Genomic DNA, 14,491 nt, shown 5'->3' on the forward strand with positions numbered 1-14,491 from the left:
AAGGACGAAGTGCGGGGCTTTAATCCCGAACGATAGTAGAAGTACAGCGTAGGATTAAAACCTCAGCTCCTACAATGTCGCAGGAGCAGGTCAGGTCCTCAGCTGTCAGACACAGCTGAGGACCCAGAGGAGAAGCAGTTTTTAACTGCTTCTGCCTACTCCTTTCCAGGCTACATAGTGCTCAACGAGCGCTATGTACTAAAAACTGAAAGCGAAAGTATTACTTCCACTATGCGACCCAACAAGCATGTGACCGCCAGGTGCCCTCTGTTACAGCAGAGCTGCAGGGTCCTAGCAGTCCCTGATCAGCGGAAAACGTGCGTGGAAATCCGCCGTGTGTGAACATGTGCTTAGACAATATTAGTACATCTGTTTTGCTGTATGTGAAACGGCATAAGCGTTACTTCGACTGTAGAACGCCATGGCACGTCAGCAGTCACTTGCAGGCAAACTGACTTCCGGGACCTGTAGTAGCCGCATGGACATGTGGTGACAGGCGCGGCGACGTGCGGGCATTGCGATAAGGCTACAAAGATAAAACTATGGAGCAGATGAGTCGGGCGCCGGGCACCGCTGAGCTGTCTGAGGAGGTCGGAGCGGCGCCAATCCTCCCGCAGCGCCAGACATTGCTTCAGGTCAAGTGCCTGTTTAAGTGCCGCTCTAACCTCAGCCGCCATCGGCTGACACCAGCGAGCAAAGAATACAAAAGGTTTAGTAACAGAGCGGCCTGCCTCCCAGATATTGGTCTGAGCCTCGGACTGAAGGCTTTTGTTGTCGTGGAAATGTACCAAGCGCCTCTCTGCCAGAGCGGCAGGATTATCTTTAGCTAAAATTATTTCTGTGCGTCTGCCAAATATTTTTCCATCAATGAAATCCAATTACTGTCCCGCTGCAAGCAGCGCCGGCGAGGAATGCTTCCCGTCAGCAGATCACCCTGCTGCATTTTCAGGTAAGGGCACGTTCGCGTCAGCGTCTGGGTTTGTCGCTCTGCTGTTCCATCAGACGAGCAGCTAAACGGATCCATTTTACTTCCCGGCGATTTCAATGGGATATTTGAGGATTCATTTACGCTCAGTTCGTTCTGTAACGCCCAATTTCCGTCTTTAAAGTAAAAAAAAATAAAGTGCAGACCGCAGCGCTTGTTTATCCCTTTACCAAAAAAAACCAAACACAAAAACAAAAAAATAACAAAAAACAAACAAAAAGAAAATCCACACATTCCCCTCCCTTCCCTCTCCAAAAAAACCCCAAAAAACATATTACTTACCCGAATCCCCGCTCTGCGACTTCTTCCTTCTTCCTTCACCAAGATGGCCGCCGGGATCTTCACCCACGATGCACCGCGGGTCCTTTCCCATGGTGCACCGTGGGCTCTGTGCGGTCCATTGCCGATTCCAGCCTCCTCATTGGCTGGAATCGGCACACGTGATGGGGCGGAGCTACGCGATGATGCGTAGAAGGGGCGGAGCCAGAACACCGCTCGTGCCTGGACCAAGCAGAAGGGGAGAAGACCGCACAGCGCAAGCGCGTCTAAAAAAGCAAGAAGACATCAGAATTAGACGGCACCATGGAGACGAGGACGCTAGCAACGGAGCAGGTAAGTGAATAACTTCTGTATGGCTCATAATTAATGCACGATGTACATTACAAAGTGCATTAATATGGCCATACAGAAGTGTATAACCCCACTTGCTGCCGCGAGACCACCCCTTTAAGGATTTACATCTTAGCTCGGTTTGTCTGTTTTAAGTTTGAGACTGTTTTGCACTCAAAAATTTCTGCGTGTGAACATTTGTATTTCAAATCAAGAGGGGTGTCCTCTCTGCATTTGTATATTATATATGTGCCCCATCCAAACCAGTTCCATTTTAGCCTGAGGAAGGCTCAAAGAGGATCTGAAAGCTTGCTGTAACATCGTGTATTTTTGTTAGCCATTAAAAGGTATCAGATCTACAAGATTACTTGGTTTCTCCCACTGAGAACAATCACACCAGGTTCCGTTTAAATACATGGCAGTACTGGGAGCCTTCACTAGAGGCCAGCGCTACCATTGTCCCTCCGCATTCACATCACATGGTGAGTCGAACACGCTCCCCCTCCAGCTGACATGCCATGGTCGGGATTGACCGCCTGTGTAAGCAGTCAAACTGCCATAATCAGGGGCATCTCTGACTGCAGCAGATGTCAACTGGCAGAAACAGCCTGTACCCGCCGGGCATGCAATGAGCTTAGCTACCTACCCCAATTCATAACCATCTTCTGTGACGTACACATACATCACAAATTGGGAACAGGTTAATAAGCCCCTTCTATCACCGTAGAGTACCATGAGAAGGTATTTGACGAGAGGTTTTCCAACCAGAAGACACCTTTAGGTCACCCATCAACACTAATTTAAGAAGACCTTTGCAACCCGGCCCCGAGGCTGCCCTTGTACAACCTCCACAACTGGAAGCAAGCAAACCATGATGGCAAAATATCACAAGATTTAAAGTCTGCCATATTTCGGTGACTCAATATCCGATATATAGGCTACCCCAGTATAATGCCCAACATAATCCAAGTTGGTCAACAACCGAAGGACAAGACAAAAGTTATCTTCCGTAGGGAAAGGCACCCGGTGCATCCTGGATCTAGGGTGGTTCAGCCCCAGGAGAACTTTATTTCCAGTAGTCAGACTGCGAAAATATTCAAAGTTGGTTTTAAAATGAAAAAAAATAAATAAATAAAAATATATATGTATTTTTTTGGTTAGCAAAAGTTTTTCACATTCCGTACATTTGCTGTCATTAAGGCCTCCTTCCCACGAACGGATTTCCGCCGCGTAATTCGCGGCGAAAATCCGCTGCGTTGCCCGCAGCTATTAGGTTCTATTGAACCTAATAGCACAATGCTCACGATGCGTAATTCCAGCGCGGAATTACGCACCGCGATTTCTCCCGTCCTCACCCGCAGCATGCTCTATTTTCTGCGGGTGAGGACGGGCTGTACGCACTGACGGCTTCCATTGCAGTCAATGGAAGCCGTCCGTTCACGCTATCTCCCGCTGTAACCAGCGGGAGATAGCGTGAAAAAACGCTTTCCCGCCCACCGCCGCGCGTCATCTGACGCCAAATGACGCGGCCGGCCGCGTCACGTGACACGGCCGGCCGCGTCACGTGACACGCTCGGTGACGCGGCGGTGGTGGGCGGTGACGGGCGGTGACGCGGCGGTGGTGGGCGGGGAAGCGATTTCACGCTATCTCCCGCAGGTAAGTATAGGGGCTCTGGGGGGCGCCGTGACGGGCTTCACTGCGTAATATTACGCGGCGGACCCCGTCACGCTCGTGGGAAGGAGGCCTTAAGTCAAGTCTTCAAGTACATCACAACTTTTCCTGCAATGTCTCAGCTCAGAAACCTGAAGAATAGATGCTGGAGGGAACGCCGAGTGTCGCCGCAGACCTCAGAAGGTTTTATCCTTAAAAGGAAAGAAGGAATTCCTGCTCTTCTTAGTTGAGGTCACATAAGTACAGTCACCGCTCTAGTCACACAGCTCGGAGCAGCCAGCTCGGCTATAGGGGGGGGGCAGAGGGATGCTACTTTTACAGGTAATCTGTCCATGCCAACAAGCATGTCAGTGGGCGCTCGTCCGTGTACAAGGATAGAACGTATTCTTTATTGTGACGACTGATCGTTCGCCCCAGCCGTCATCGATCGGATCCGCATAGGGAGAGGTGTAACCAACAAACCAGCATTGTCATGCTCCCCTAAACGACACCATAATTTGTCGGCAGATCGTTCTTCCTTTTACACAGCGTGATTGTTGGGTAAATGAGTGTTCGTAGGAAAGAATACTTGGGCCTGATAATCAAAAGACTAATGACGACCTGTCCGTTCATGCGTGCGTGGGTTTGTAAGTGACTTACATGCTCCGCCCCATATCACATGATGGTGACATCATCAAAAGGTCCTTCATACCTAGTGAGGGAGTTCCATGCTCTGCCCCTGATCACATGACAATGACATCATCACAGGACCTGTAAACACATGGCTGCTGTCCGGCTAGATGTTCGTTAGCATGCCATAGCAACTGAGGCCGCAGGGAGTTTGGAGTATGCCTGTAATCTGCATAATCAAAAGACTAATGACGACCTGTCCGTTCGTGCGTGCGTGGGTTTGTAAGTGACTTACATGCTCCGCCCCATATCACATGACGGTGACATCATCAAAAGGTCCTTAATCCCTAGTTAGGTAGTTACATGCTCTGCCCCTGATCACATGACACTTGTCAGGACAGTGTCCGGGATATGGGGGTCCCTGAGATATCCCGCAACCCCTGTCCCTGCCTACTTGCCCCCCTGGGCTAACCCCCAGGGCGACAACTGGGCGACGGTCCCTACCCTCACTAGGGAAGCGGGACACGGGAGACAAACAGACACTGAGACAAGCAACGGTAGAATGGTCAGACAATCCGGGTAGGCAACAAGAGGGTACGCAGTACGGAGGGGTCAGGCAAAAACGTAGTCAAGTCCAAAAGCAGGTGTCAGAAAAGCCGAGGTCACAAGAGCAGTCAGGATAAACGCGGGTGCAGCTGGAGAACCAAACTAACACTGGCGAGGCCTGAGAGGAAAACACACCTATTTAAATGCTGTCAGCGCTCCCGCCCCAGAAGCTGATTGGGGCGGGGAGCCTGACAGCAGCAGGGCTAATCAGGGCGGTGCTGGGGACACGCCCCCAGTCTAGCTGCACAGACAGTTACTAGGGAAGCCAGCCTGGTAGTCAGGACACTAGAAGCACCAGCTGCCTCCCTAGCAACCCGGCGGCGACCAGTCTTACAGCGGCCCGGGGAGATCACAAGAACCGGGGTACCTCTGCGCCGCGCTCCTGTACCCCGGGTGGCCGGACCGGTGGTGCGGGCACGGCGGCCCCGAGAGTTGCCGGTTCTGACAGTACCCCCCCTTCTACGGGGGTACACCGGACCCCCATGGCCAGGTGCGGGCTTAAGCGGGAAAGCCCTGTGGAATGCCTGGACTAGGCGTGGCGCATGAACGTCCCTGGCAGGGACCCACGTCCTATCCTCAGGGCCAAATCCTCTCCAGTGGACCAGGTACTGCAGCCCACCTCTAACCCGTCGGGCATCCACAAGCCTTTCTACTTCATACTCCAGTTCCCCCTGTACCAGAGAGGGAGGAGGCGGGTTCTGGGTGGGGAGAACTGGAGTCACATACTTCTTAAGCAAGTTCTTGTGAAAAACCTTGTGGACCTTCCAGGGGTCAGGAAGTGCCAACTTATATGACACCGGGTTGATAACCTGAGAAACCGTAAATGGGCCAATGAACCGAGGAGCAAGTTTCAGGGAGGGAACCTTAAGTCTCAGATTCTTAGATGATAATAAAACCTGCTCCCCGACCACAAAAGGTGCAGAGATAGTACGTCTTTTATTTGCGTATTTACGCAGTTTCTCTTGGGAACCCTGAAGGTTCTTACGAACCTGGGCCCAAACTGTGCACAGTTCTTCGGCGGATATGTCGGCGGCCGGATTGTTCGAGACCAAAGGAGTAGAAAGCGAGAACCGGGGATGGAACCCATAGTTACAAAAAAAAGGTGACAGTTGGGTCGACGAGTTACCATGGTTGTTAATAGCAAATTCGGCGAGAGGTAAGTAGTTGGCCCACTGATGCTGGTTATCAGAGACAAACAGTCGCAGATACTGGATAAGTTCTTGGTTCATCCGTTCCGTTTGTCCGTTACTCTCGGGATGGAAAGCGGAGGAAAAGGACAAATTAACGTTTAGATTTTTACAGAAGGCTCGCCAGAAGCGAGCGACGAACTGAACCCCTCTATCAGACACAATATCCTCGGGGATCCCATGTAACCGAACAATCTCCTTGATGAACATCTCAGACAAAAGTTTGGCGTTAGGCAACTTGCCAAGTGGAACAAAATGAGACATTTTGGAGAAACGGTCAACTATTACCCAAATGACCGTATTCCCCAGCGAGGATGGCAGATCAGTAATAAAATCCATGGACAAATGGGACCATGGCCTGGACGGAATGGGCAAGGGCAGAAGAGGCCCCTCAGGACGTCTCCTGAGGTTCTTCCCCCTTGCGCAAACCGGGCACGCGGACACAAATACCCGTACATCCTTGGCCATGTGCGGCCACCAATAGAGTCTGGCCGCTAACTCCAGAGTACCCCTGATACCGGGGTGTCCAGCTAGGACTGAAGCATGTGTCTCCTCTAACACTTTCAATCTCAGTGACAACGGGACAAATAATTTGCCTTCCGGAAGGGCTTCAGGAGCAGATTGTTGAGCGGCGTGAATGAGAGGTGAAAGGTCGGAGGAGACAGCAGCGAGGACCACCCCAGGGGAGAGAATGCTCTCAGGCTCCGGCTCGGAAGGTTCCGGAGAACCAAAACTCCTAGACAGGGCATCAGCCTTGACATTCTTAGAACCGGGTCTATAGGTAACAACAAAATTGAACCGAGAGAAAAACAAGGCCCAGCGGGCTTGCCGAGCATTTAACCTCTTAGCGGAATCTAGATAAGTGAGGTTTTTATGGTCAGTGAGTACCGTAATCTGGTGATGGGCTCCTTCCAAAAAATGCCTCCACTCTTCGAAAGCCCACTTAATCGCCAGCAATTCCCGGTTGCCTATATCATAGTTCCGTTCGGTGGACGAAAACTTCCTAGAAAAATAGGCACACGGTCTAAGGTTGGTGAGAGTGGAGGGACCTTGGGACAGTACCGCTCCCACACCAAACTCAGAGGCATCTACCTCCACCACAAAAGGACTGGACAGATCCGGTTGTACTAGGACAGGTGCAGACGAGAACGCCGCCTTTAGGGTATTGAAGGCCCTCAGAGCCTCAGAAGACCAGGTCCTCACATCTGCCCCCTTTCTGGTGAGGTCCGTTAGAGGTTTAGCCACCACGGAGAAGTCTTTAATGAATTTGCGATAGTAGTTGGCGAAGCCGAGGAAGCGTTGAAGGGCTTTCAACGACCCTGGCTGGGCCCACTCCGTGATGGCCTTCACCTTTTCAGGATCCATCTGGAAGTCGCATGGCGTGATGATATACCCCAAAAATGATATCTTTTGTACCCCGAAAACACATTTCTCGAGTTTAGCAAACAGCTTGTTATGTCTGAGTCGAGCTAGCACAGTCTGAACGTGAGTATGGTGACTCGGCAAGTCGGAGGAAAAAATCAAAATGTCGTCTAGATATACAACCACGAACACCCCCATGATATCCTGAAACACTGAGTTCATGTACCCCTGAAAAATGGCGGGGGCGTTACACAATCCAAAAGGCATAACTAGGTATTCAAAATGCCCGAGGGGCGTATTGAAGGCGGTTTTCCACTCATCCCCCTCCCGAATGCGGATGAGGTTGTATGCTCCCCTGAGATCAAGTTTAGAAAACCATCGGGCACCAGCGACCTGGTTGAGGAGGTCAGGAATGAGTGGAAGAGCATACTGGTTTCGGACTGTGATTTTATTTAGCTCTCTATAGTCAATACAGGGCCGGAGACCCCCATCCTTCTTCTCAACGAAGAAAAACCCGGCACCCACCGGGGATTCTGAGGGCCGGATGTGCCCCTTGGCCAGGCTGTCCTGGATGTAGTCCCTCATGGATTCTCTCTCTGGAACCGTAACGTTATAAATGCGGCCCTTAGGAAGTTTGGCCCCAGGAATCAAGTCTATTTTACAGTCCCATTCCCTATGAGGGGGCAGAGCTTCAGATAATTGTTTGGAGAACACGTCAGAAAACTCGGAGAGGTATTCTGGTAGGGGGCTCCCCTCGCAGGTGGAGATTCCCACCTTCACCGCACAAAGGTGGTTGGCACAGCGGGGACCCCACTTTACCAGTTCCAACGTGTCCCAATTTACTACCGGGTTGTGCTCCCGGAGCCAGGGGAGGCCTAGGACGACGTCCACAGACAAATCTCTCATCACTAGAAAGGTGCAGGTTTCCACGTGTAAGGCTCCTATAGTAAACCTTACTTCAGGGGTCACCAGATTAACCACCCCTGCTTGCAAAGGAGTGGAGTCCACTCCTGAAACCAGAATCGGAGTTTCTAAACGTAACAAAACCCCGGACAGTTGAGCAACGAAATTAAAGTTAACGAAATTAGCCGCAGCCCCCGAATCAACAAAGGCTTGCCCAGTACGGTGGAAAGCATGAAATTCTAGGGTGCAAGGCACTAACATTTTGGACAACACAGGGAGTACCTTGGCTCCTAGACAGTCCCCCCGATAACTGCCTAGGAGCGGGAGTTCTTCCTGCCGTGGCTTCTTAGCGCAGGTAGCAATGCGGTGACCCGGCTCCCCACAGTAGAAGCAGAGGTTCTTCTTCAGGCGGTGTTCCCGTCGTTGCTCGGGGTTCACGGCTCCCAGCTCCATGGCCTCGGTGGTGGGAGGGTAAAAGGTCGGGTCAGTCGAAGAAGTAGACGTGGGGAGTGGGGTGGTCCGAGCGGCGTGTCTGGCCCTCAAACGTCGGTCGGCTCGAATAGCCAGCGACATGGCTTGCTCCAGGGTTTTAGGCTCTGGGTGGGCCACAAGTAGGTCCTTGAGACCCTCAGACAGACCGGTCAAAAATAAGTCTTTTAGGGCGGCATCGTTCCACCGGGATTCCGTACAATGTTGACGGAATTGGGAACAGTAGTCCTCCGCCATCTTACAACCCTGGCGCAGGGCCAGAAGTTTGGAGACTGCGTAGCCCGCCCGGTCGGGTTCGTCATAAATTTGACCCAGGGCGAAAAAAAAGGCGTCAAGGGATAGTCGGGCTGGAGAGCCAGCTGGTAGCGAGAAAGCCCAATTTTGGGGCTCTCCCCTCAGGCGGGTAATTACGATTCCCACTTTCTGGTATTCAGTACCAGAGGAGTGGGGGCGGAGATCAAAGTAGAGCTTGCAGCTCTCTCTAAATGCAAAAAACTGATCTCTCTCTCCGGAGAAGCAATCCGGAAGCGTGGCTCGAGGTTCTGACATCGTTCCTGGAGCGGACGAGGGCTGCATGGGACCTGCAGCTGCCACTTGTTCCCGTGGCTGCAAGCGGGCTGTTAGGTCCTGGGCAAGGGTCGTAAGGACCTGGACCTGGTTCGCTACAGCCGCCACGGCCTCCATCGAGGGGCTCAAAGTTGCCGGGCGGATGCAAGGGTCTGACCTTAGTTCGGCCAGTGTTACTGTCAGGACAGTGTCCGGGATATGGGGGTCCCTGAGATATCCCGCAACCCCTGTCCCTGCCTACTTGCCCCCCTGGGCTAACCCCCAGGGCGACAACTGGGCGACGGTCCCTACCCTCACTAGGGAAGCGGGACACGGGAGACAAACAGACACTGAGACAAGCAACGGTAGAATGGTCAGACAATCCGGGTAGGCAACAAGAGGGTACGCAGTACGGAGGGGTCAGGCAAAAACGTAGTCAAGTCCAAAAGCAGGTGTCAGAAAAGCCGAGGTCACAAGAGCAGTCAGGATAAACGCGGGTGCAGCTGGAGAACCAAACTAACACTGGCGAGGCCTGAGAGGAAAACACACCTATTTAAATGCTGTCAGCGCTCCCGCCCCAGAAGCTGATTGGGGCGGGGAGCCTGACAGCAGCAGGGCTAATCAGGGCGGTGCTGGGGACACGCCCCCAGTCTAGCTGCACAGACAGTTACTAGGGAAGCCAGCCTGGTAGTCAGGACACTAGAAGCACCAGCTGCCTCCCTAGCAACCCGGCGGCGACCAGTCTTACAGCGGCCCGGGGAGATCACAAGAACCGGGGTACCTCTGCGCCGCGCTCCTGTACCCCGGGTGGCCGGACCGGTGGTGCGGGCACGGCGGCCCCGAGAGTTGCCGGTTCTGACAACACTGACATCACAGGACCTGTAAGCACATGGCTGCTGTCCGGCTAGGTGTCCGTTAGCATGGCATAGCAACTGAGGCCACAGGGAGTTTGGAGTATGCCTGTAATCTGCATAAGAAGACAGGACCTTTGATGACGTCACAGTCATGTGATCAGGGATGGAGCATGACGGTGACATCATCACAGGTCCTTCTTCTCCAGTGCTTTGCCGCTTCTGATCCCTGTTGAATGGGATGAACAACGTATGTAGAAGTGCTGCGTGTGCGGCATGTATGTAGCAGAGCTGTGTGTGTGTGTGACGTGCATGCAACAGAGCTGTATGGCGCATTGCACCACCACAAACACTGGTACTATAGATTTCCTAAAAATTACTAGCTGCCCTATATGAAGGAGCTGAAGTTTTTAAGGCCGTGGCCAATAGCAATATCTGCCGAAGATTCTCAGGTGCAACTCACATCGCACAGGACACCCGGTCCATGTGATGTGTAAGACATCACACATTGCAAGTCCTATAATCTTATGTGAATTGCAGAAGAATAGGACCAGCTTCAGTTTAATTGTCCCGGTGAGAAGAAAACCGCATTTAACCCATTGGAAACAAGGTGTTAATACATTGCGTGAGTTCTGTGTGTTGCCCAGGACCAAAGCGGTTTTCCCGGCCCTTTAAATATGGTCTAACAGTCAGATCCTGGGGCTTGGTGGGGTCAAAAAGTTGCGCTGTCACAAGGTATCTGTGAGGTGTCCAAGTCAAGCAAAAAAGGAAGTCAAGTATAAACATAACCATCTGTGACTAACATCGCCGGCGCTTAAACAAAAAAAAAAAGAAAAAGGAGTTGAGACAAAACCCTTCTAAAAAAGCAATTTTAGAAACTGGTTCGCCTCAGTTTTCCAAATGTATTAGGAGAACGGCTGCGCCACTTCCAGGTCATCTAAGCCTATCCTTGATAAGCCACCGACTTGCAACAGCCTCAGGTTGCCCTATTTTTAAAGGGGCTTTCCAAAAAACATAATTGATGACCTATCCTCAGGAACAGTCATGAATAGTTGACTGGCTGGGGTCCGCCAATCATGACCAGGCCGTTTAGCTGATTGGGGGTCCGCTGATAGCCCCCGAATATATAGAGGGGTCGGAGCAGTAGCTGCTCCTCTGACCCCTGTGGCCGGTGCTTGAAACTGCAGGCTGGGGTCTCATTAAAAATAAAAACTCAATGGGAGCTGCAGCTGCAGTTTCAAGCGCCGGTCACTACAACGGGGTCGGAGCAACTACTTCTGTGCCAACGCAATTATCGCGGCGCTGACAATGGGAGCCCAATTAACTGATCGCCGGGGTTCAGAGCAGTGGACCCCGACCAAATCAGGCACTTGTTCTAACTACAAAGGCACACAATGATTCGCTGGATGTGAAGCTTTCATGTTCAGGGCTCGTTGACATCGGCGTTGGAGGTTCCAATCAGAACCGCAGTCACTGAATTCCGTTAAAATGCAGGACAAAATAGCAACGTATTCAGTGCAATTACACCGGATGAGTAAATGGAAGCCAAACGGACGCCATTATAGTCAATGAGGTCTGCTCGGCTCTGTCCTAAGACACCCCATAAATTAGAAGTACTGTAAATGGAAGCCCAAATGGGAACAAGCCCTAACCTGAGGATTGCGCTGCGGGTCCCTCCGCCATCTAGGATGGTCAGATGTGTGCGGTCAGCAGCGCACTCCTCGGCCTGTTATCTCCTGATGTGACAGGACTGCGGCGCCTCCTCAAGGCTATGCTTGCTGGGACTAGCAATAACCTCCAGCAGGGAACGGTCCCCTTCTATCCTCGGCTACTGAACCTGCTGGGAATCACAGCACCAATTATATACACTCATGGTCAAAAAACTTTCATCAAGATGTGATACGGGCGGGCATGGAGGCTAAAGTACTCTGTTGTACCACCTCTAGCTTGGATACAAGATGTGATACAGGTGGGCAGGGAGGCTCTAGTACCCTGTTGTGCTGCCTCTAGCTTGGATATAAGATGTGATACGGGCGGGCATGGAGGCTCTAATACCCTGTTGTGCTGCCTCTAGCTTGGATACAAGAAGTGATACAGGCGGGCATGGAGGCTCTAGTACCCTGTTGTGCTGCCTCTAGCTTGGATATAAGATGTGATACGGCAGGCATGGAGGCTCTAGTACCCTGATGTGCTGCCTCTAGCTTGGATACAAGATGTGATACGGGTGGGCATGGAGGCTCTAGTACCCTGTTGTACCGCCTCTAACTTGGATACAAGATGTGATACAGGTGGGCATGGAGGCTCTAGTACCCTGTTGTACCGCCTCTAGCTTGGATACAAGATGTGATACGGGCAGGCATGGAGGCTCTAGTACCCTGTTGTACCGCCTCTAGCTTGGATACAAGATGTGATACGGGCAAGCATGGAGGCTCTAGTACCCTGCTGTATCGCCTCTAGCTTGGATACAAGATGTGATACGGGCAGGCATGAAGGCTCTAGTACCGTTGTACCGCCTATAGCTTGGATACAAGATGTGATACGTGTGGGCATGGAGGATCTAGTACCCTGTTGGGCCGCCTCTAGCTTGGATACAAGATGTGATACAGGCAGACATGGAGGCTCTAGTACCCTGTTGTACCGCCTCTAGCTTGGATACAAGATGTGATATGGATGGGCATGGAGGCTCTAGTACCCTGTTGTACTGCCTCTAGCTTGGATACAAGATGTGATACGGGCGGCAGGCATGAAGGCTCTAGTACCGTTGTACCGCCTATAGCTTGAGTACAAGATGTGATACGGGCGGGCATGGAGCCTCTAGTACCCTGTTGGGCCGCCTCAAGCTTGGATACAAAATACGATATGGGCAGGCATGGAGGTTCTAGTACTTTGTTGTACTGCCTTTAGCTTGGATACAAGATGCGATACGAAAGGGCATGTAGATTCCAGTACCCTGTTGTACGCCTTTAGCTAGCCTACACGGGACCGCATGGAAATTCCACAAGACTTCCACAACTGAAGTCCCAAGACATTTGGCGCGGGTCTTGAAAGCGGCTTATTCCATTGTGGCCATCTCTCCCCCATAGAGAGTAGAGAAACTGCAGCGGAAACGGCGATACCATTGACATGCAGAATTCAAAGCCACGGTATGTCCGTTTCTGCACGGTTTGGCCGCAGCGCACTGTCCGCAGCGTGTGGATGAGATTTTTGCAGATCTTGCCTACTTTGCTGCTTAGTCTCAGGTTTAGGACTGCAGGTGGAATTTCCGAGTGGTAAGTATGCCCAGAAATTCCGTGGTAATTCCGCCCCGTGTGAACCCAGCCTCATGGCCCCCATAGTTACAGACTGAAAATAGATCGTACTCAAAACCACTGACTCGAATGGACGATTCTTGTGCAAGAACGCGACCAACACAGGACACGTCGCTTTAAAAAATAAAATAAAATTATTACTCGGACTACGCATCCAAGGTAAAAAACAAAGACGCTCATGTGAATACAATCAGAGAGATCAACAAGGTAGAAATGTATAAAAACGGTCTAATAAAGACCATCTTCGTTGCCCCCAGCAGCCAATCACAGCGCAGCTTTCATTTTGCATTCTGCTTTGGTAAAATAAAAGCCGCACTCTGATTGGTTGCTAGTGATAACAAAGACAGTTTTTCTTTTTCAGATCTTTTTATTAACCTGCGCCAATGTGTTCTATTTCCTTTTAAGTTCCGTCTAATTAAAAAGAACGCCCGTGTGAATCAGGCCCAAGTCCGCTGCACGTCCGTTCTCACCTCTTCAAATGTGAGAGTGAAATTTGCAGAGAATTCACACCAAAATCCATATGTAATATATACCAATCCTGATGCGAAAGCCTCCGGAAGACACTTCCATCTTCGTAGAAAGCGATCCCAGGCTGCCGCGGGACCTCCAGTGTTGTACATGTATTGCCTTCCTCTGTATCGGTTTCGTGAATATCTTTCCTTCTTTGGCGAGACAGTTGGCACTTTGGAGCCATCAGAAGTTACCAGCTCTCCATAGGGTTATGGTCTAAACCACCAGCGCCAAACTCGGGGCCCGCAAGCTGAATCAAGCTCGCCACGTCACTCCGGATGCAAGTCAGTGGTGTTTAAGCTATCTGTATTAAACCTGCGCGTAATATGGAGTGCAAATACGCTTGTGTGAATGAGCCCTTATAGACGGCCCTTTGAAGGCAGCCGTAGTGCTGATGTGACCCCTGATCTAAATATACAATATTTTCGAGGTGCAATGACTTTCCCGGAACCAATTAGTCTCATCTGTTAAGGGAGCGCTGCAGGCGGCTTTATATAAAAGTTCTCATTCCTGCTGGAGGCGCTATTCGCAGCCTTTGATGCAGATCCGCCCAAAAATCCCAGAAAAAGTAGCGCAGCATGCTGCATTGTTTCAGCCAGGAAAATGCTGGAGGGTGTGAAGGAAGCCGAACAGACCCTATTTTATAGTACCTGCGGCCCACTGCGACTCGTCCGGTTTCCCTTTTTCCATTCTTATGACGAAATAGTAGAAGGTGAAGCGCAGACACGCACGTTGCCTGAAGAGCTGACATTCTGTGTTGCATTTTGTTTCCTGAAGTATAACTTAGTACCAATTAATTGCAGCTCTGCCCCATATTACTACGGAGGAGGAGGAGGCGGAGCCTCTAGATCACA

General features: G+C 51.2%; 1 protein-coding gene across 2 annotated transcripts in view; it reads right to left on the bottom strand.

Moving 5' to 3' along the window:
- Window positions 1-14,491, bottom strand: part of COMMD1 (copper metabolism domain containing 1) — an 82,531-nt gene that overhangs the window by 57,895 nt on the left and 10,145 nt on the right. The window lies entirely within an intron of this gene.

This window comes from Eleutherodactylus coqui, chromosome 3, assembly GCF_035609145.1.
Source record: "Eleutherodactylus coqui strain aEleCoq1 chromosome 3, aEleCoq1.hap1, whole genome shotgun sequence".
Lineage (NCBI taxonomy): Eukaryota > Metazoa > Chordata > Amphibia > Anura > Eleutherodactylidae > Eleutherodactylus > Eleutherodactylus coqui.